This window comes from Carassius carassius, chromosome 38 (assembly GCF_963082965.1).
Source record: "Carassius carassius chromosome 38, fCarCar2.1, whole genome shotgun sequence".
Lineage (NCBI taxonomy): Eukaryota > Metazoa > Chordata > Actinopteri > Cypriniformes > Cyprinidae > Carassius > Carassius carassius.
This window is the reverse complement of record NC_081792.1, coordinates 1,167,449-1,191,194: the sequence shown is the minus strand read 5'-3', so window position 1 is coordinate 1,191,194 and position 23,746 is coordinate 1,167,449. Positions and strand designations below refer to the sequence as shown.

The following is a 23,746-nucleotide window of genomic DNA, read 5'->3' as shown; positions in this document are numbered from 1 at the left end:
CACACCAATCTGGATGGATCTGAGACGGCGCCAGGGATGGGTGCACAAGTCAATTCCTCCTGTATCTCCCCCTTGCCTGGTCCTCCCGAGAAGCAGAGTATTGGGGGTCAAATACTCTATAGAGTCTTCTTGTTCTTGTGCCCTGGCGTCAATCGGCCTTTCATTGGTGAGGTTAGCTGCCTGGTAGAAGAGGGTTTGGAGCTCACCCCAGGTGAGTGAGCTTGTTGTCCCTCCGAGGCTAGTGAGAGCCCTTTTTATGAGCTTAACTGCAGCTTCCGCAGACCCGTTGCGATGAGGTGCGTCAGCCGGATGAAAGTTCCATGCCCACACTGTCCCATTCTTGGCGGCTTTGTCTTCTATGGATGCTTCCCGTAAGGTAGCTAAGTACCTATGCAAGTCTTGTAGGGCAGGTTTAGCTCCAATGAAATTGGTTCCCCTATCTGACCACAATTTTCTGGGATTGCCTCTCAATGCTACAAAGCGAGAGTAAGTTTGGAGAAAGCTTTCCGATGATTGGTCGTCAACGAGGTCCACATGGACTGCCCTTGATGCCATGCAACAGAATACTATGCCCCAAACTTTTTTTCCTGTTCTTTTCTTGACAGCATCCTTGATTTCAAAGGGGCCAAAGAGGTCTAGTGTGGTATACTCAAATGGGTTAGCACGCTGTGAGCGTTCTGGCGGCAGATCACTCATCATCTGCTGGCACATCTTCCCTTTCAGTTTGCGACATGTAATACAGTTGTTTGCAACTTTCTTTACTATCCTCCGACCTTGCACAATCCATGCCTTCCTCCTGGTGCGCAGAAGCGTGGCAGCAACACCTTCATGGTTCTCGTCATGAGCTTCTCTTGACAGTAGTGTTGCGAGCCATGAACGAAATGGAATTAAAGGAACAGCTGTTCCATCTTCTTTCCAGGACTGGATTCGTCCTCCACAGAGAAGGATTCCTGTGCTCTCGTCTCTGTGGACCACCAAGCGGTTCAGTGTTGAGTCCAGGAACTGACTGCCATCTTGGGCTGCGAGGACCAGGTCTTGGAAAGCTTGCGCTCTCTCCTCAGTTGACAGGATAGAACAGTTTGCCTCCCACTTTGATGAGTCAGGTGCCTGGCATTTTCTCAGCCAGGTTTCCGCAGCCCTTCGAGTCCAGGCTATGGAACCACACAGCTTAGACAGAGAACTGAAGCGTTGAGGTTCCACAAGACGTACCAAACCAATCGCCCAGGGCCTTCTCTGTCTGCCTGCCACTGATGTTGCACCCGGGACAGCTGGTGATGTTGATCTACCGTTGACCCCATGTCTGAGGTCCGCCTTGATGTCAGGCCCGTTAAGGTCAGTTCTTTCTTTTGACTGGGCCCTGGTAATCACAGCTGAGAAGGCTTTCCGCTGAAGTTTTCCCACATCTTCAGCAGCAGAGGGTGTAATCTCACTGGCCATCTTCATAGGCCAGTCGGTCTTAGGCCATTTCAGAAACTCAGGGGCTTGCTGCCATTCTGACCCTTCATTAAGTTCCTCCGGAGTTGCACCTCTGGTAAGAATGTCAGCAATGTTTCGTCTGCCTTCAATCCACCTCCAATCTTCCACATGTCCGGCTTTCTGAATCTCACCGATTCGATTTGCGAAAAAGGTCTGGAAGCCGTAGCTGTCCTTTTGGATGGCTGCCAGGATTGTTTGGCTGTCCACAAAGTGAATCCATTGCTTGACTTTAATGTGGCAGTGCTTCTCAAAATACTTTTTTAGGCGGGTAGCGAAGACCGCGCCACAGAGTTCTGCTTTGATCACATCTCCCTTTTGGTCGAGAGGGGTGAGTTTAGCCTTGGATTCCACCAACTTCATTACCACCTTGTCTCGGATTTCCCACCGCAGGTAGAGTACGGCTCCATAGGAGGATTCGCTTCCATCTGAGAACGTGATCCCTGTCGGTGGGCCTATGGCTCCAGGAGGCGTGAGGCTTCTCTCAAACCTTACCTGGCCAAGCCTCACAAATTCTTCAAAGAGCGTTATTGCGGCTTCTCTAAGTTTTAGTGAGAGAGGGGCATCCCATGTGTCTTTAGATGGGTTGTCCTTGCCAGCTTCCTGGAATGATTCTCGTACCAACATCACTCCCTTCTGTTTGGCTGGTGAGGCAAGACCAACCGGGTCGTATAATGCGGCAATCTGGCTAAGAAGTATGCGTCGGGTAAGGGGATTTGGTGTTCCTTCCCTAACATCCTCCATACTCAGATTAAATCCTGTCCTCATTTTCCCTCTTTTCTTAGAGAAGTTGATAGAAGTCAGCAAACGGAGCTTGTCTGTCTCAGGTTCGTAACCGACCCCAAGCGCTTTGTTCTCCCCATCATGCATTTGGTTGGGCAGTACCAGGGTCGTGGGTACAGTTGTTTCAGAAGGGACTCCACTCCTCCCACTTTGGCATGACAGAACCCATGGTTTCAGGAAGAAGCCTCCCGCTCTCAAAATCTCCTCCACCCCTTTGGTGATCCTCTCCAGTGTCTTGAGGTCATCGTGTGAGGTCAGGATGTCATCCACATAGCTGTCCTCAGTCAGAGCTCGCCGTTCTTCAATCATATCAGCAAACTGAGGAAGGTTGGCTGTCTCTTTCATTGCAACTTGGGCAATACATCCTGCGGGTTTATCGCCGATATTTACTCTGACGACTGCAAACTCCTCAATGTTGTCCTCAGGGTTGTCTCTCCAGAGAAAGCGGTGGAGGTGAACTTCATCATCTTTCAGCCACACTGAGTTATACATCTTTTTTACATCACCCAGTGCTGCATGGAGTCCACTCCTGAACCTCAGAAGGACACCTCTGATGGGATTGAGTACATCAGGACCCTTGTGAAGGAGATCATTTAGACTTATGCCTCGGAACTCTTGGCTACTATTCCACACAATTCTCACAGGGGTTGAGGAGGAATGAGGGTTCGGTGCAACCAGATGGCTGATGTACCATTTAGGTCCTTCCCAGTTGTTAATTTCCTCCCTTGTGAGTTTTGCAGCAGCCCCTCTTGAAACCATTTCATGTATTTGTTCTTTGTATGCAGCCTTCCACACAGGTTCTTTCTCCAGACGTTTCTCAGTATTTCTGAAGGTCGCCTCCACTGCCTGCCGATTGTTTGGCAGTGCTGTGAGGTCTGTCTTCCAGGGATAAGCTGTGTCCCAGTGGGGAGAGTTGCTGTGTTTGTCCGCCAGCACGTATGTTAGGCATTCTTTTATCTTTTCCAGGTCCCGCTCTTCCTTAAGGGTCATTTCTTTTCCTCCAGGGGGGCACCTACCACACTTGCAGCCGCCACATTGAGGACTGCACGCAGCTCCGATACTGTCCCACCTGAACCACTCGAAGACCTCTTTGTTGGCGGTTGCTGTGCTCCGGATAAGCGCATTTCCTTCCTCTTCCCGAGGTATGATGGTCTCTTTATACGCCATCGAGGCTGATCTCATGGTTCTTGCAAGGTGAGTTTCGGAGCAGTACACGGCCATGTCAACTGTCTCAATGAGATCGGGATTGGTTCCCCCAACGGTCTTTCCTAGCGGACCATCCCAGAGAACGAGGTCTTCCACAATCCTGATTGGCTGGGGAACAAGACGACCTTCCCGATGACTGATAAGAAGGTCAATCTTTGTGGGACGGACCAGTTCGTCTCTGGGTACATTTGGGAAAAACTTCTGCAGTTGCTCGGCAGTGACTAATTGAGTCACCTCGGCGATGTTTTCCAGGCCATAGCAGAGAATCCTATGCTCTGCCACTTTTCCCTTGGATGTCTTCACCTTCAGCCGCAGAGAATATCGTTTGGTCAGGACAGTCTTCTTCATCCCCCCAACTCCATGGACTATAAGCCTGATGTTCTCACCGCACAGTCCAAGGCGATCAGCAGTTTCATTGGTGATGTAATTGGTATCAGATGCGAGGTCGATTAGGGAGCCAATAAGGCATCCCGAGTTTGTCGTCACTTCCATCAGCATCATCACCACTGGATGTTCTTGCAGTCCATCTCCAGCCTTGGCACATACAGTTGATGATATTTTGTTTGAGAATGCATTCTTGTATTTCTCTCTTTGTTCTGGAGTAAGTTCTGCCAGAAACTCCTCTTGTTTGTTGGTTAGGCCAAGTTTCTTTCCTCCAATTTTTATGGTACTCTGCTCCTCACTGCTGTTGTTCTTCCTTGGAGTCGGTGGCTTAGGACACAGAAGGTAATTGTGGTCCGACACCCCTCCTTTCCGACAGTCTACTTTTGGGCAGAGGTATCTGGGTGTGCATCCTTTACCATCCTTGGGGTGGGGCCTCAAACACTTGGAGCACAACCCTAGCTTCTTCACATGGGCCCTTTTTCTTAAAAGATCTTGCTCCCTGAAGATCTTGCACGCAAATAGCTTGCCAGCATGAGAGTCATCTTCACAGACAGTACAGCAGGGATAGTCGTCCTTCTGACCTGCTGTGGATTTAGTGAAAGCCTTCCTCCCTCTCTTATCTGGGTAGTCTGCAGCACCCTTTTCCACAGGGCCTTTGTCCACAGGGCTTGGCTCCAACTGATCCAATTCCTCAAGAATCTCCTCTTGCCTTTTCAAGAATCCTAGGAGGCAATCAAAATGATACTTTGGAGAGAACCTGTTTGCTGGGTCAGTTTTGTGCATAATCCACTCCTTCTTGAGTGAACTGGGAAGCTTGCTTTCAAGAGATTGAGCAACAACACGGTTCTTCACGGCATCCTCTTCACCAAGAATCTGGAGGTTGTACAGTGCTCTTTCAACAGCCTGGATCAATTCAATGGTTCTTCTTGGATTGTTTCCTTTGACAGGGGGAAGAGACTGGACTTCGTTGGTGATCATTAGGACTATTTTTGCTTTGTTCCCGTATTTGCTGTCCAGCAGCCTGAACATATCGTCGGCGGATCCACAGCCAGATAGGACGAGATCCTTCTTGACCTTTTCGTGGAGACTATTTAATAAGTGGAACTTTTTTATACATTCCACACCTTGTGGGTTACCCAATTCTTGTAGGTCCTCCCACTCAGTCTTCCAGCGGTAATAGTCCCTCATGTCACCAGAGAAAGTCGGTAGCCGTGCTCTTTCAAGGCTGATTTGAGGCTTGAGATTAAAGTTTCCTTTGGTCCTTTCCGGGCTGCTCTGCTGTGAGAGGGGCCGTGTGTTCATGTTCAATGCCCCCGCATACGTTTTGGGCTTCAGCTGGAGATCGGCAGACATGTCAGGGAGAGAGATGAAAGGAGCATCTCGTATCGGATCACCAACCACGCTGCTTTCATCTTCCAGGTTTCTTTCTCTACCCTTCACTTGGTCTGCTTCGTCCTCCTCCAGTTTGTCAGACAAAGCCAGGACCCTCTTCTTTAGTGTCTTGTGGCGTGTCCTGAGATCTAATGCCCTCGAACCAGGAACCAACTCCTTCCACTCTACTAGCATTTCTCTGAGTTCAATGACCTCTCTCTCAAGACCTCTATTTCTTAGCCTACGGTCCTTGACTGACTTCCGAGGGTTAACTTCCTCTTCCTCTGCCTGAGTGATGGCCGACTCAGCTGTTTTGACCTGCTTAAAAAACACCTCCTCTGCATAGCTGGCCCAAAAGGTTTCCTGGGTGGCATTCTTTACCTCGAGGAACCTGTTCTCACACTCCGCTGTCTTCTCCTCAATTTGGTTTGCAGATTCTATGACCTCCTCATCCGTTGACTCTCTCAGGGCTTCAGCATACTCATGTCCCGCATCTATGACTTTAGAAAAGTCTGTCCTGAAAATCTTCCATTCACTGAGGACTTCAGTCGGTTCCAAGAGTCCCGGTTTGGTGAGAGTATGAGCCCTTTTGGTGAATGAAGCCTGTGCTCTTGATCGCACACTTTTAAGCTTTTCCAAGTCTGCCATTGTTACTCCCTTTGTGTTGACTGGAGAGACGTCAATGCCAATGTGCACACGAGCTCCTTTATCCTTGATCAACGGGCAGTTTGATTAATGATAAACTTGGGGTCAGTCAAAGAAGTGAGAGGCCAGCTGATCCTGGGTTGATTGAGCTTCCTTAATGAAGCAGTCCGTGGCTGTTTTAGCTGCATTCAATCCAGTGCAGTAGGCCGCGGTTTATAACTGTTCGGTTCTTTAAGAATATCCCCACCGAACGGGGCGTCAGGAGAGGACACGTTGTTACAACTCGTTGTGGGGTTTTATTTACCCTGATTTATTTTTCATAAACAATTGATTAGTCCACACACATCAGCAGGTTATAAACCTGGAGAAATGGAGAGGTTACAATGTAAACAACAATATTGATAGCCACATACATAATATACCATAAAATCTGAATATAAATATATATTACATATTATAACATATACAAATATAAGTAAAATATAAATTTCAATATAGTCAGTATTTAATCTTATAAATATCATAATATACTTAGTATTTAAACTAAATGACTACACAAAGCACATGCATATTAACACAGAAATGCAACAACTTCACACACACCAAATATACAATGTCAATGTTACACATTAAACCAATAGCGTTCTCAGTCTGTTGACTCAAAGTGAAAACAGTGAGTGTAGTTCTAAGTGGCATCGCTGAGCATAGTAATCCATTACAAAATGTAAAGTGATCAACTACATTACCCATCCAGCACTGCAAACAGGAAGTAACTCGTGTGACAGTGAAACGCTCCAATTTCAAACATTTGCCTTTTATATAGTCACGGATACTATCGAGCCGACAATATTAAACATCAGACCGCACACAAGGTTTTATCAGCGTGACCAAAGTAACAGTTTTCAATCATACAAACCGCGCACATGTAACGGCAGCACAGCAGTAACGCAACAGACAACAAACTCAATGGATAAAAACAGCAGCTTACCGGTGGCGCATCTCTCCTGACGAGACAACATGCCAAAATGAATACTCGCTCCCGCTTATAGCCCGCGCTCATTCATTACTGGATTTAACACACCTGTTTGGGATTTGACTGGTCTGTGCTTCAATCAGGTAAGTGAAACCTCCCACCTATTATCCTGCGTTACATTACGAACACCCGTGACATAGTGAACGCGACACAGAATATGTCTTTTTTGGAAAGAAAGAGAGAAGAGAAAAACAAGCACTGAGCGAGCCAGCCAGGAGTCGAACCTAGAATCTTCTGATCCGTAGTCAGACGGGTTATCCATTGCGCCACTGGCCCACCAATAGTAAAGACCCCTGATTGCTACAGAGTTGTTGGTTTTAGATGAGACAGTGGCAAGCATTGCTGTCTGCTTATTCTCACCTTGTTATCAGGAGGTAAGCCCACCAGCCCACCAGTCCACCAGCCCCTCCCTGGTGGTCTAGTGGTTAGGATTCGGCGCTCTCACCGCCGCGTCCCGGGTCCGATTCCTGGTCAGTGAAAGCTCTTTTGGCTTCCAATTGTGGACTACAAATTCAAGCTTTGCTAACAGCTGCGAGAAAGCCAGCTCCAAAGAAAAAAAAATGGTGAGCACTTGAAAAAAAGACCTCCTTCGAGCCGGCAACCTAAGGATTGCCAACACTCCAACCTAAAGTCCTCCACTCTACCAGCTGAGCTATCGAAGGGGCGAAGTGTTAGACAGAACCTCGACATCTGGTGCAGGAAGATGTGCTGGATTTTTGAGGAGGGAAGCAAAAAGGAGCATGTGTTCCCATACCGGGAGTCGAACCCGGGCCGCCTGGGCGAAAACCAGGAATCCTAACCGCTAGACCATATGGGATTTGGACACCTTAAACTGTTTTTTTTACTCACCCCGGGGGTTACGTTTTTTTGGGCAGATTCCTGTGATTGCTGAATTGATACCTTGAACTGGTAATTAAGTTCTTTTTTCAGGTGAAAATACTTGTGTCATCCATTTGAAAACACACACGGCAACCGTTATCTAGAGGAAAAACTGCCTATTGTCACTCTGTCAAGGTACAAAAATGACACATTGTGAGGTTAATAATGAAAGTGAGACCAATTTTGTATCCGCAAAGTTGCTGATTATTCGCTCGTTCAGTTTAATGCAGATTACAATTTATTCTCAATGTCCAGGTGGCAATTAGTGATAAGGCTTCAAAATGGCAAGCCGTGACATCAAAACCACATGGCATTACACACTTCAAAGTAATGAAGCAGTTACAGAGTAGCGATGAAATTGTTCATTCGAAAATCAACTGGCTGCCAGCCTGCAGTTTATTTCCCCTTTAATCGCCGAGCTTGTCGAAAAAAAGAAGAATGCCTGAAGATTTGCCTATTCTTCTGGATTTTGGAGAAGAAAAAAAAAAACACAACAACAAAATAAGCCGGAGAAAAACAAGCACAGAGCGAGCCAGCCAGGAGTCTGACCTAGAATCTTCTGAACCATAGTCAGAGGCTTTATCCATTGCGCCACTGGCCCACCGATAGTAAAGACCCCTGATTGCTACAGAGTTGTTGGTTTTAGATGTGACAGTGTCAAGCATTGCTGTCTGCTTATTCTCACCTTGTTATCAGGAGTTAAGCCCTGATAATTGGCTAGCTTATCCGAGAGCTTGTGTGATGAATGGCAATACCGAAGCATGTTACATGACTCCCCATAGACATCGGAACCTCAACCTATCAGGGTTCTGTAGCTCTACTGCTGTCTAAAAAGTCACTTTTGGCCGCATGGGAGAAAACCAGGAATCCTAACTGCTAGACCATATGGGAACTGGCCAGCTTTAACTGGGCACAAGCTTGTGGGCCACTTTCCATAATCTGGCCAGTGTGGTTTACAGAAATAAATAGTGTTGCATGCATTCAAGGGACATGAAAAACTGCCTATCGTCGGTCTGTTAAGGTACAATATTGACATATTGTGAGGTTATTAATGAAAGTGAGACCAATTTTTAATCCGCAAAGTTGCTGATGTAGTTTCGTCTACCGGTTCTCAGAAGAATCACACTCAGTCAGTGGTTTTCTCTCAGAAGAAAAGACTTTATTTTATGGAAAACAACGCCGAGAGTCCTTGCAAGGAAATCTCTCGAATGTTTTTTGGTATCTCCTTATATACACTATATGGGGCGGTTCCACAATAGTCAAACTTTTCCTTATGATCACAATTTTAATACCTCCTTAGAGAGGAGAGGCCCCCTGCTTGATTTATTCTAAAGAAAGGCCCTGTATGTATGTCTGACCATATGTTTGTCATCAGTTTTGTACATTCCAGCACATAGGCAACTTTCTATTTTATTGCCTAAAATTTGTGACATTTTGGTGGGTGTAACCCCCTTATCAGGGAGGGTTATATAAATATAAAACAGTTTGATGCAAAGTTTTCACGTATAATGTCCGATTTATAATAGCCATATAGGTTATTAGTGAAAGTAAGTCAACATAACCATATTTTGTTAAGATTAGTCCTTTTAAAGGTTTTACTATGCATCTTCTACAAAGAGCTTGTATAAGTGCGTTTCCCCTTTAAGAGAATGAGTGAAACTTTAAGGGTTGGTTGATATGTACTTGAACAAAAACGTGGATTTTGCTATCAGGTTAGATCGATTCCTGTTTGATTGGACATTTAGTAGTTAATGCCCACCTCCAATATACGTGATACGTGAGTCTGATGTGATTGCTTTATCCGGAGATTGGAGGAAAAAAAAGACGAGAGGAGAGGCGTTATTAGAATAGGTGTGCAAAAAGGTTGGTTCTAATCAAAATCTACCGTTTTAATAACACAAAAAGAAACTTGAGTTAAGCCTTCATATTTTTCCAGATACGTTTTTTGTTTAGTTAAGTGTCTGATTGAACACAGGAAATGTGTTTGCCTGTTTTATTTTGATTCATTTTCGAGTGAAAGACATTGAGGCCTGTCTGAATATACAGCTATTTCAGTTAGAAAGATTGTCACGTTAGTGTTATTTTATACTATTCATCGTGCTGTTACAAGTAAAACAGTCGATGTGGGAAGAGTAAGAGGAGATCAGATAGCCCTGTTGAGCCACCGGAAGCGCTCACAGGTCCTCTGATAACGAGGGACTGTACAGCTGCAACCGGATAGCACGCCCAGCCACCGGGAGTGTTGGGTGTTCCTCCGGCATCGAGGGAGCGACGGCTGTTAGTGGAGTTGGTGCTAGCCGAGTTTGACGAAAATCGGGACCGCGTATGGACTTACAGGTACTGCTTATGGGTCTTATTTTAGCTCATTGAAGAGAGAAGAGGCCAGTTTGCATTTTAAAGGCCACTACGCACCCAAGCAACGAATCAGGCCTGCATCGAGGTTGGGTTTGAGTGTGTTTATGGTGTGAGTGGGCCCACTGTTTAACTATTGTTTTTTTTTTCTGTATATTAAGTTTACGGTTACAGTTCGTAAAACGCTGAAACGTGTTACTGGGATTACTAGTGTTATATCAGTGCTCTAAGTAGTAAGCGAATTAAGTGGATTTATTATTCACTGATAATTCTTAGTTTGTGTTGCAAAGAGTGTACATATAGTGTCAAATAAGAGAAACGAAAAAGTGTTGAGACTTGTAAACTTGGGTATATTTCCCTAAGGGATTTTCTAAGTATTCTAATCCATGTATTACTGGTTTATCAGTATTGAATATTAATACCTGTACTTATTCAAATTGAAATTACCTATTGGTTATTGCTAATATATATCATCTGAATATTTATATCTGATATTTATACCATCCTATTAATATATAAATATAATTATATATTGTATTTTCCTTATTATTATTATTATTATTATTATTAATATATATATATTTTTTTGTTTGTTAAATAAATTGTTTCTTTTGGATACGTGTTTCAGATTAGTTATTTAGGAAACCAATAACTCTCTTCAAAACTTGGTATCAGAGATGGGGGCTTAAATTATAGTCGAGAGACACTAATAAAAGGAACCCGGTGCTCCACCCATTAGAACTTAGGTCAGGACACACCTAGGAGGGCAGGGGGCGCTACATAAAGTGGGGCCTCGTCCGGGATTTTCTTTCCCTCCCTGGTACCTTTCAGAAGAGAGAAATAAACACGTGTCAATACTCCTTGATCCCTGAGAAGAAAACAGACATTTGGTGCATTTAACTTCTTGTTGAAAATGTCTCGCAGAAGTACCCCTCCTCCTCAAAGTGAACTTGTTGACTGGTGCAGAGAGGCCGGGATTGACCTTGCTCACTCCTTGATGCTAACAAGTGTACCCAGATCAACTGAGATTGCACGCATTGAAGAAGTAGCGGAGAGCGTGAAAGCTTTTTGGAAGAGTGCGCGTTCGAGACACAAGATGTGGAGTCTCTCCAGATACCCTACTTGTGCTGTGTGAATGCAGAGAGTCTGTAGACCCCACACGCTGCCCTATAGAACTAAAGCCGTCCGATGATGAGACCTGGAGGATAATTACGGGCGTTGAAAAAACCCCAAGAGGCACTGTTCCCTCAGGATTTGCTGACAAGCTCTCCCAGTTTCTTCAGGATGAAGGGAAGTCCATGACAGACCTACAAGCACTATTTCCTCCCCTAAGTGCAAGTCCCAGTTCCCCTGAGTCAATTGTTCGTGCAGTGGGTGAGATCCTAGAGAAAACCATAAGACCACCAAGTGATAGCAATGCTTACCGTCGTTTACGTACCTTCTCTGGTATTGTTCCGACCCCCACGGGAGAAGAAACCATGGAACACTGGATGGAGCAAGCTAAGATGATGATAACTGAATGTGAATTCTCAGAGAAAGAGAAACGGAGACGAATTGTGGAAAGCTTAAAAGGACCAGCCCTAGAAATCATTAAAGCTGTCCGTATGTCCAGTCCTGATGCCAGCTCGCAGCAGTACCTTGAAGCTCTGGAAAGTACTTTTGGCTCCTCGGAGTCCGGAGAGGATTTGTATTTCGCTTTTCGGCTTCTTCGACAGCGTCCAGGTGAGACACTTTCTGATTTCCTGAGAAGGGTTGAAAAATCACTGACAAAAGTTGTGCAAAGAGGTGGACTGTCTCCCGCCAATGTTGACAAGGCAAGAGTGGAACAACTGATTCGTGGAGCCGTCGAATCTGATATGATGCTTTTGCAATTGAGGTTAAGGGAGAGAAAAGAAAACCCACCAACTTTTCTGAGCCTGTTGAATGAGATTAGGGAGGCTGAAGAAATTGAAGTCACTAGACGCAAGTTTACTGCTACTGCAAAGTCCATACACTTGCAGGACGAGGGGAATAACTGTCCAGCTTTTGTGCGAGAACTTAAAGCAGAAATTCAAGAACTGAGGGCTCAGCTCGAAAGTGACCGCTTGAATAGCCTACCAGCATCCTCCATGATGATAGAATCCAGAACCAAGCTATGTAAAACAAGCCCCTCCGATCACAAAGGAGTAACAAAGGATTCTGAAGTTCAGTCTTTGAGAAAGCAAGTACTTCAGCTGCAACAACAGCTAGCAGTAATGAGTGTCAGTTCAAGTAGTTCAGCTAGTCATGCCCAGTTAACCCAACCACATGCTTCAGTCCAGCAGCGATCCAAGCCCTCAAGGAACATGGAAGATTACTTTTGCTACCGTTGTGGAGAAGACGGACACATCTCTACAAAGTGTCAAGCACCCGAAAATGCCACACAGGTGATCACTAAATTAATCCATTCATCACGGAAAGCAAAAGGAATGAGGAGTGATCCAAACAACAGCAGCCCGTCTGGAGAGCAAGCCTGTTTTTCTAAAAACAGTCATGTGCACAGCAGTGAGCCAAATGGTCTGCCCAAGGGAATAGTTGGGCCCGCCTCGACCGTGGAGGTAAAGATTGGTGGCCATCCGTGCCAGGCTTTGTGGGACAGTGGGTCTCAAGTTACCATTGTCTTTGACTCCTGGTATTCCCGAAACCTACCTGATGTACCCATCCATCCCCTTGCTGGATTATCCATTTGGGGTCTCAGCTCATGCAGTTATCCCTACAAAGGATACATTGTCATAGATGTTACCTTCCCTGTAACTCTCACTGGTGCTGAAGAGACCATATCCATCCTGGCCTTGGTCTGCCCAGACCCCCAAGGACCGACACAATTCCCAGTAATCATTGGAACCAATGCCAGCTTCTTTCAACGACTGACAGCATATAATGGGACTACTAGTGGAAAAAACAGTGCCCATTCGCTGAGAATTCAGACACCCCCAGTCCGTATTTTACCTCAAAGTGGACAAAATTCTGCAGCAGATCGACCCGAAGGCAAAGTGATATGGGAGGGCCCTGGAATTTTCAAAGTCCCATCACGAGGGGAGCGGTATGCCTTATGCAAAGTTGAGTCTGACAAACCCTTGAGGAAAGATATCTTCCTCATTGAAGCCTCCACTGTAGATCCACTTCCTGCAGCGCTGTTTGTTTCCCCTGTAGTAATGCCTTCATCAGCTGTGGATGTGAATAACTTCAGAGTCCTGATTCACAATGAGACGAGCAAAGATTTCTCAATTCCAGTTGGTACTGTAGTTGCCCATGTATTCCATACAGACACAGTTACAGTGGCTCATGACATTCCAGAATCCAAAGGACCCCTTAATCCGGAGTTATTCAACTTTGGGGAGGCCCCTATACCTGCTGGCTGGGAGAAGAGATTACGTTTGAAGTTAGCGGAGCGGAGTAATGTGTTCTCCACCGAGGAATGGGACGTAGGCTTAGCCAAAGATGTCACTCACCAGATTAGACTGAGTGATCCTCGCCCCTTCTGAGAAATTGTTCATTCGAAAACCAACTGGCTGCCAGCCTGCAGTTTATTTCCCCTTTAATCGCCAAGCTTGTCGGAGTGCTTGTGAGACGAATGGCAATACCGAAGCATGTCGGTGTCTTCCCTAGACATCGGAAAGGGTGTGCATAATATGTCTTTTTTGGAAAAAAAGAAGAATGCCTGAAGATTTGCCTTTTCTTCTGGATTTTGGAGAAGAGAAAAAAAAACACAACAAAATAAGCCGGAGAAAAACAAGCACAGGGCGGGCGAGCCAGCCAGGAGTCGAACCTAGAATCTTCTGATCTATAGTCAGACACGTTATCCATTGCGCCACTGGCCCACCAATAGTAAAGACCCCTGATTGCTACAGAGTTGTTGGTTTTAGATGTGACAGTGTCAAGCATTGCTGTCTGCTTATTCTCACCTTGTTATCAGGTGGTAAGCCCACCAGCCCCTCCCTGGTGGTGTAGTGGTTAGGATTCAGCGCTCTCACGCGAGGGCCAGTCGCGGATAGTTGTAGAGCGCTGACTAGCCAATAGGACCGAAGGCAATTCCAGGGAGGCGGGACGAAAAAAATACACAGAATTAGAGGTTTGAATCCTGTCTAGGCCACAAATACCATTAAATTAGTTTGTATTCGTTTTTTCATCTAGATACACTTTAGGTACGATTAACATATAATAAACGAACTTTGTGAACAAAGATAAAATAAATATTGTAATAATTGTTGTTTTGTAGGATGTAAAAAATGTGCAACGATCTTAAGAAACAAATTTATTTTTAATATAGAAAATTGTGAATTATTAAAAAGAACATTTTGATAATGTTTCAGGCCTTTATTTTTAAAGAGACATCTATTTATATTTGTATAACGGTGTACAGAAAACCCATATATATGTAATATAACTAACACTCACAAAAAAGTAAGTTTTCCATTTTATTTATAGTAAAGTAATTACTTATATACTTATTATAAAAATGATAAGAAAAACTAACCAAAATATATAATGATTAAATAAATATATCTTAATAAATCTTAATAAATATTTACATACATAATAGTTATTTTTAATATAGAACAATTAGAATAATTAAAAAAGAACATTTGGTAATGTTTCAGGCCTTTATTTTTAAAGAGAAATTAATTTTATATTTGTATAACTATGTACAGAAAACCCATATATATATATATATATATATATATATATATATATATATATATATGAAATATAACCAATAACAGCAAAAAAGTAAGTTTCTAATTTTTATCTATAGGTCAGTAATACATATATTATATAAAACGGAAAAATTTAATTATTAAAGTACAGTACTTACCAAAATATTTAATAGTTAAATAAATAAACGTTAAATAATTATATATTAAACAACAACAATAATAAAAAGAGAGAACACAGGAAAAACAATTAAATTGTGTTTTAAATTAAATAATTCTGAACAATTATGTATATTTAATAGTAACAGTGATTAACATTTAGTGTTTTCAAATCTGAGCAAGATAATAACAACACAAGTCTATAAAATTTACTTATAAAAAAAACACTAACAATGCAAATAAGGCCAATGTTTCAGGTATTTTAAAGATCACAAATGGGAATAAATAATTTAAAATTACAGATTAAACAACAGTAATAATAATAAAATCTACAGTTGTGGATAACACGGGGGAGAAAATACAAGAAACACATATTTTAAATTAAAAAGGAGTTTAATAGCAACAGTTATTAACATATAGTGTTTACGAGGCAAGATAAAATAATGCAAGTCAATAAAATAAAAATAAAAACACTAAAATACAAGGCAATACAATAAAATATATTACTTTTGTTATTTTAATGAACAGAAATAGAAAACAGAAATAAATGTAATAATTTACAATTATAGATTAAATAACAACAACAACAATAATGATAATATAATCTAAAGTTGTGGATAACGGGGGGGAAAAACAAGAAAAAAATATTTTTAAAATGAAATAATTATGTAGACAGTTTAGTTATAACAGTTATTAACAATGCAAGTCAACAATATAAAAACCCCACTAAAATACAATGCAATAGAATAAAATAATCATTTCGGTATTTTATTGAACAAAAGGAAATAAATGAAATAATTAAAAAAACAAACAAATTTTAATAAAAATGTTTTACAAGTGCAACAAAATATATATACATATATACACAACCTTGTGCAAGGAATGTCTTTGTCAAATGACATGCCCAGATCTCAAATACTGTTTTGTAGCACAGTGAAGTCATTTTTTCTTTTCCTTTATCCACCTCTGCTTCTCAGTCTCATAGAATGGAGACTGCTGAAAGTCTCTCCATGACATTTCTGCACTCATTCCCTGAGCCTGATAAAGAGAAAACACTTTAGCAGGACAGTAAATGTATTTGCCTGCCACTCCAGGTAAACCAGTGTGAATATGAGGACTGTTGGGTCCTTGTTTCAGTGGCAGGTGGCAGAATCTGCACAGACGACCAGTAGGATGCTCTACTGCTGACTTCCGCTTGCTTCTCTCATCAGTGACCCTCTTCCTTTCTGCCCCTTTCTGCTTAGAGGCCTCCAGTTCCCGCTGAAAAAAAGGAGTCTCTGCAAAGTCTTCAAAAGGCATTCTGGGGTTGGTCAGGCCCTCTGCTGAATATGTGTCAAATACTTTCTTGGAGCAGTAGAAGTATTTAACATCACTACCTTGATAGAAGAAATGTATTGAGGAGCCATCACCCATGTATCGAGACTTAGGCTGGCCACAGGCTAAACAGGATCTGGTTTGCTTTTTTTGCAGTGCCTGCAATTGTTGTTGCTGCTGAACTGTCTGCTGCTTCTCTATGATGTCCTTCACCATCTTCTCGAAAGCTGTCTGGTCCAGAGGGACAGCCTCAGGAACAGCCTTTGCAGGTGGATTGACTGGGGCAGGTGGCAGTACTGTCACTGGGACACTGATTGTTTCACTGCCTGAGTGAAGACGCTGCCATAAATGCTGTGTCTCCTAGAGCTTTTCTGGGCTGGTGTTGAGAGAAGCATTAGTGTTCTTTTTTTTAGCAAGGTGTTTTATGTACCTGCTTATGTGCTGCTTTGTGGTGGAATGCAGAAGGCTGTTGGGGTCAGTACAGGCACTCTGTACCATAGCAGCATATTCAGCATCCACCTTTGTAAGGAGATCCTTGCTCCCATGATGCTTGGCCAGCAAACCATCAATTGCATTTCTCATTGGATCCGTCCATCTGTTATGGTCCAACACAAAAACTCGGCCACCGGTCTTAATAGGTCCAGTGCGAGCAGCACAGGGAGAAGCAGCTAAAGGCAGTGGTGATGTGCTTGGGAGTTCTAAAAGAGATTCACAAAATTACTAACTTAAGTATTTTTTTTTTTTGTGTCCATAGATGAGGCAGACAGATTACACACATTGACGCCTGTATGTATTATATAGTTACCTCCAAATAAAAGACACTTCTCAGATGTTTGTTCCTTCACTGTCACAGCACTTGGTGTAGGAAACTGGTGAAAAATGACAGGCTGTGAGGTAGCCTCTGGTTCTGCAGCAAGAGGGGTCTCAGCAGAAGAGGTATCCTTTAAGCATTCCTAAAAAAATGAGTGCAATATGCAAGTGAGAATTATAAATGTATTATTTTTATAAAAAAAAAACTGTTATCAATTTTTTTAAAGGCTTACCTGAGATGGGAATGGAAACGGAACGCCAGATGAAGACTCCTCTTGCATCTCCACATCTCCTAGGTCTGTCTTCCTGCTTTTGTGCATGTCAAAGTCAAGAGGCACATGTCGACAACCTGGCTCCACGTATTGCAGGCCAAACCTCTCTCCTGTGTCCCTGCTGGAGATGTGCAAGGCTGGATATTTGGGTTGCCCTGTCACTCTTATAGATTCAATTCAAGTTTATTTGTATAGCGCTTTTTACAATACAAATCGTTACAAAGCAACTTTACAGAAAATTATGTTTCTACAATATTTAGTAGTAGCTAGTAGTTTGTGCACGTTTGACAGGATTTTAGAAAAATAAAAATAATAATAATAATAATACAAGACGTAGTCAGCTAGATGATGAACTATCAATATTATTAATTAATAGTAATTATAGGATGTAGTCACACATGTAGCAACAATTGTTAGTTCTGTTTGTTGATTCAAGGTTAGGATCATCTGGGGTCCTCTGAGGGTCAGCATCATCTCTTCTCAGGTGTTCTGGATCCAGACTGGAGCTTGTGTAAATCCTAGTTACCACGGGATGTAAATCCCGTGGCAAAACATAGAAACAAAATAGAGACATCATTAGCATAGCTGCTGATCCAACAAAGTAAAATTAGTTTAACCCAAGCTAAAGAATAAAAATGCAGATGCAACCACACTCACAATTTAAGAGATACATTATTCGAATGCTTGGCGAAAGAGATGCGTTTTTAATCTAGATTTAAACAGAGAGAGTGTGTCTGAACCCCGAACATTATCAGGAAGGCTATTCCAGAGTTTGGGAGCCAAATGTGAAAAAGCTCTACCACCTTTAGTGGACTTTGCTATCCTAGGAACTACCAAAAGTCCAGCGTTTTGTGACCTTAGGGTGCGTGATGGGTTGTAGCGTGGTAGAAGGCTAGTTAGGTACGCAGGAGCTAAACCATTTAGGGCCTTATAGGTAAGTAATGATAATTTGTAACTGATACGGAACTTAATAGGTAGCCAGTGCAGAGACTGTAAAATTGGGGTAATATGATCATATTTTCTTGACCTGGTAAGGACTCTAGCTGCTGCATTTTGGACTACCTGTAGCTTGTTTATTGACGAAGCAGGACAACCACCTAGAAGTCCATTACAATAGTCCAGTCTAGAGGTCATGAAAGCATGAACTAGCTTTTCTGCATCAGAAACAGATAACATGTTTCGTAGCTTGGCAATGTTTCTAAGATGGAAGAATGCGGTTTTTGTAACATTGGAAATATGATTTTCAAAAGACAAATTGCTGTCCAATATAACACCCAGATTTCTGACTGTAGAGGAAGTAACAGTACATCCGTCTAGTTGCAGATTGTAATCTACAAGATTCTGTGTGGTGTTTTTTGGTCCAATAATTAATATCTCTGTCTTATCCGAATTTAATTGGAGAAAATTATTTGTCATCCAATCTTTTACATTTTTAACACACTCTGTTAGCTTAGATAATTGGGAAGTTTCATCTGGTCTCGTTGAGATATATAGCTGAGTATCATCAGCATAACAGTGGAAGCTAATTCCGTATTTTCTAATAATATTACCAAGGGCAACATGTATATTGAAAATAGGAGGGGACCTAGGACGGATCCTTGTGGCACTCCATATTTTACTAATGATAAATGAGATGACACCCCATTTAAGTAAACAAAATGGTAGCGATCGGACAGGTAGGATCTAAACCATCTTAGAGCCTGCCCTTGAATACCTGTATAGTTTTGCAATCGATCTATTAGTATGTCATGATCTATGGTGTCGAACGCAGCACTAAGATCAAGTAAGACTAGAAAGGAGATGTAGCCTTGATCTGACGCAAGGAGCAGGTCATTTGTAATTTTAACAAGTGCAGTTTCTGTGCTATGGTGGGGCCTAAAACCTGACTGAAATTCTTCATACAGATCATTTTTATGCAGGAAGGTGCTCAATTGAGCAGACACAACTTTTTCTAAAATTTTAGACATAAATGGAAGATTTGAAATAGGCCTATAATTTGCCAGTACACTAGGATCTAGTTTTGGTTTCTTAATAAGAGGCTTGATAACCGCCAGCTTGAATGGTTTTGGGACGTGACCTAAAGATAACGACGAGTTAATGATATTGAGAAGCGGTTCTTCGGCTAAAGGTAACAGCTCTTTTAGTAATTTAGTGGGTACAGGATCTAATAAACATGTTGTTGGTTTAGATACAGTGATAAGTTTATTTAGCTCTTCCTGTCCTATATTTGTAAAGCACTGCAGTTTATCTTTGGGTGCGATGGATGAAACTGAAGTGTAAGACGCTGTAGAATCTACATTCGCTATTGTATTTCTAATGTTATCTATTTTATCAGTGAAGAAATTCATAAAGTCATTACTATTTAACGTTGGTGCAATATTTGAATCAGGTGGCGTCTGGTAATTTGTTAATTTAGCCACTGTGCTAAATAAAAACCTTGGATTGTTTTGGTTATTTTCAATGAGTTTGTGGATATGCTCTGCCCTAGCAGTTTTTAGAGCCTGTCTATACCTGGACATACTGTTTTTCCATGCAATTTTAAAAACTTCCAAGTTAGTTTTTCTCCATTTGCGTTCAAGACTACGAGTTACTTTCTTGAGAGAGTGAGTATTACTGTTATACCATGGCACAGTACGTTTTTCTCTAACCTTTTTCAATTTGATGGGGGCAACAGCTTCTAATGTATTAGAGAAAATAGTGCCCATGTTGTCAGTAATTTCGTCTAATTCATGTGTATTTTTGGGTACAAATAGCAGTTGAGATAGATCAGGCAGGTTATTTGCGAATCTGTCTTTGGTGGCTGGAACAATAGTTCTGCCCAGACGGTAACGCTGAGACATATAGTTAATATCAGTTATACGCAGCATGCACGATACAAGGAAATGGTCTGTAATATCATCACATTGGGGTACAATATATATAGCAGTAAGATCGATTCCATGCGATATAATTAGATCTAGTGTATGATTAAAACGATGAGTGGGCCCGGTGACACTAGATGCCCTGTTTAACTCCATCATCAAAACAGGGTCAAACACTCCAGGTAAGACAACCCCAGGCTGCTTCAGGTCCACCAGCCGCTGATAATTCCAGCGTGCCACACCAGTCATACCCTGTGCTTGGAACAACTCAGGAGAGACACGATTGCCTGTTACCCACTGAGCCTGGTGGAAATGAAACCCCTCCTGCTGTGAAGTGCCTGTGAAGATCCAAATCGGCACAGCAGCTCCATCACCCTTGACATGATTGAGCTGTAGGGTTCCACCATATCTGTAGAGGATTCCTTCCTCCACCTCAGGATCACTCAGGCAGCCTCTAAGGATGTGGATACGCTGAATCCACCATAATTTTAACATTGAGGGTTTGAAAAGGAAGATGTTGTTGGGATCCTTTGCCAGATAGAAATGGTGTAACACTTCTTCCACCCTTTGAACCAGCTCTCTGGGATGTGGCACTTTTGTCCTGCAGTGCTCTCTGATGTGCAGCTTGGTGGGATTAGCAGGCTCGATACCACAGAATCTGTATGCGTTCTTCAGTTTCTCCAGGTCACTCTGATCAACTACAGAGAAGGCAGAAGAGAGGAACTGGCAGAAGGAGCCATACAGAGGATGGTGCTCCGAAACACACTGCCTGGTGAACCGCCGCATACAGTGAAACAAGTCCAGTTTAACAACCATGTCCTCGTTGAACTTCCTGCAAGCGGCATGTAAATTCTTGAGGTTTCCTGATGTAACCTCTGCCACAATAGCTTCTGTGGTCCTCCAGGCTTCCCACTGCTGGTGCTCATAAGGTCCTCTGAAAGCGGCACAGCAGTCCCTAAGTACATAAAGGAGAAAGAAAAATACATTTTAATGTATTCATAACCTTTGCTTACACCACTTGATGTAATGTTTGGTTAGATGTGATGATTTATACCTGTCCACCCACTGGTACTTGGCCTTGGGAATACCAGCAGCACTGTAGCGATTGGATAGCCCACAGTACATTGACTCCAATGACTGCTCACTTTCACTCTGCAGCATCACCCAGGACAGAATCATCCAGTTCTCGTTCATCACAGCATAGGATGACATTGTGCCAGATAAGAGGGTCACTTTTCTAGCAACTTTGCGTGTGTGATCTGACCTGAACACCTGTCCAAAAGTGCCTTGTAGGAGCTGAGTGAGAGCTGCTTCCTGCCGCTGATATTCATGAAGGAGGCACTCTATTAAATAGTGTGCAGAGACAGACACCCCATTCCACCCATCAGTGTCTCCGTAATCCCCAAACGGTGCAGGTGTGTCATCCTTCCTCAGTGCCCCAGTGATGGTTTTCTGAACATACATCCCTGCTTCAGCATCCCTGACATTCTGCACACTGAGAAGGTAAGTCAGATGTGCTCTTTCAAATTTAAGGTGAAGCACCTCAGACAGCTGGTTGGCCATGTCATTAGGGGATTTTCCAGAGCGCCTCAGTTCATCCATCACTGTTTTACAGATTGCCTTCTTATGGGTGAGGAAGGCTGGCAAGACGTTTCTGAATCGCTGTGGTAGAATGTCCAGCCACTGAGGTTTATCAGCAAACCAGTATCTTTTGCATGCCTTACAACACAGACGTGAAGCAAGGATGTAAAATTGCCCAGTAGTACCAAGGATCACTCTGGGTCTTCCCACACCAGAGGACACAACATTTGGATTTTGACATCTGTAAAGACAAGGCAGGATGTAATTGTTCCTAAGCCTTTCCATTATACTGTGCTCAGGTTTCCAAATGAAAAAGGGATGGAGTTGGAAGTATTTGGGTGATGGAAGGCCAGTGTTTGTCTCTATAAGCTCAGGCTGAGGTGGATAGCGCCACAAGGAGACCATATTCATGAGGTGTCTTATTGGGTGTGATCCTGGCCAGAGCCCCATGGATTCCATCTCTGTCTTCATCCAAATTCTTTGATGAAGAGAGCAGTTCCAGCGGCTGATATCTTGCAAGTAGCTAGGAACAGGTGCTTCTTTCTGTACAGAAGGCATTGATGCAGGAGCTGTAGGTGCTGATTGTGCAGCAGGAGGTGGTACAGGCCCATCAGTCTGTGAAGAAGGCATACTGGGACTGGGAGAACTAGAGACTGCATGTGATGTCGACAGAACTGGATGGAACACAAAAAAAAAATATATATATATATATATGTGTGTGTCTGTATTAACAATGATTGCACATGATGTGTATTTAACTGTCTTTACCTTTTTGTAGCTGAGAACAGGGGCTTCAGTCAGTGCAGATGGCATTGGTGCCGGTGTTGATTGTGTTGCTGCAGGTGGTACAGAGCCTTCACCCCGTGAAGAAGGCCTACACACAGGAACTGATGTTGATGGAGGCTGTGGCAGACCTGCATGGAACAGCACAAGGAGGAAATAAAAAATATATTAAAACACTGAATGTACATGATGTGTATTTAATTGTCTTGACTACATTAAATGACTCATTTAATGTAATGCATGAATCATTGTTTATTCTATCATTCTATTTATTCTAGGAATGCAAATTCTAATAATGTTCAAAAGTCTGTAAGTAAACATTCCACTTATAACAACAAATGACCCTTTAAATACCATGCATACAATTCATGAAGTGCACTCACCCTCACCACTGGTATTTTCAACCCTTAATTATAGTTAGAACAAAAAAACATGTTTTTTTAGAACAGGCAAGAACACTGCCAAAGCAACAAATAAGATAATTAAATTCAGAAATAGAGGATAAGTCTGTATGTAACAGAATAAGCCTCTGAGTCTGATTTGGAAAGTAACCTGCTGTAGACAAGTGTGTGGATTCCGTGGCTGCAGATGATCCTGAAAATTAAGCATAATTTGAACATTTTTGCTCCAGTATGTGCAATTGCATGTGTCAAAAACATGCTGAACTTGAAATGGCTCTGTATAACACACATGACGTGACTCTTGATTCACTTACTCAGCTGTGTGAGATACTTTGTTGGAGACAGACTCAGCATTATCCTCTCCAGTTCTTCATCCTCCTCCATCACTATAAAACAAAATCAATGGATCAGTAGGCTTTAAGTAACAATATAAGCAAATTTGCATGAATTTTATTAACTTACCAGGCTGATCAGAAGCAGTACTGGAAGGAACAACTGGTCTTGCAGTGGAAGCTGATGGTGAGGGCAACGGAGGAGTGTTTATTGTCAGCTGTTGTTGCTGCTGTTTTAAAAGATACTGCTGCAAGTTGTACATTTTGCTGCCTGGAACACACTTCTGCTTCATTATAAAGAAAGCATATCCATCTGCCCTGGTATCCCAAATTTGTCTCCAAGTGTTTTGAGCTCTTGTTCCAAATCCAACAGTATTGTCTTCCTCTATCAAAACTGGCAATGGATCTGGCCTTTGAGACAGATACCGTTTAAG

The 23,746-nt window shown here is 42.7% G+C and overlaps 1 protein-coding gene and 3 non-coding genes across 4 annotated transcripts in view; all 4 read right to left on the bottom strand.

Moving 5' to 3' along the window:
- The window catches only part of LOC132118917 (putative nuclease HARBI1), a gene marked incomplete at its 3' end in the record, with an annotated part of 265,948 nt that overhangs the window by 177,585 nt on the left and 64,617 nt on the right, over window positions 1-23,746 (bottom strand). The window lies entirely within an intron of this gene.
- On the bottom strand, window positions 7,099-7,171 carry trnar-acg (transfer RNA arginine (anticodon ACG)). The gene has a single exon. It is a non-coding gene; the product is annotated as a tRNA-Arg (tRNA).
- trnae-uuc (transfer RNA glutamic acid (anticodon UUC)) lies at window positions 7,641-7,712 on the bottom strand. The gene has a single exon. It is a non-coding gene; the product is annotated as a tRNA-Glu (tRNA).
- Window positions 13,893-13,965, bottom strand: trnay-aua (transfer RNA tyrosine (anticodon AUA)). The gene has a single exon. It is a non-coding gene; the product is annotated as a tRNA-Tyr (tRNA).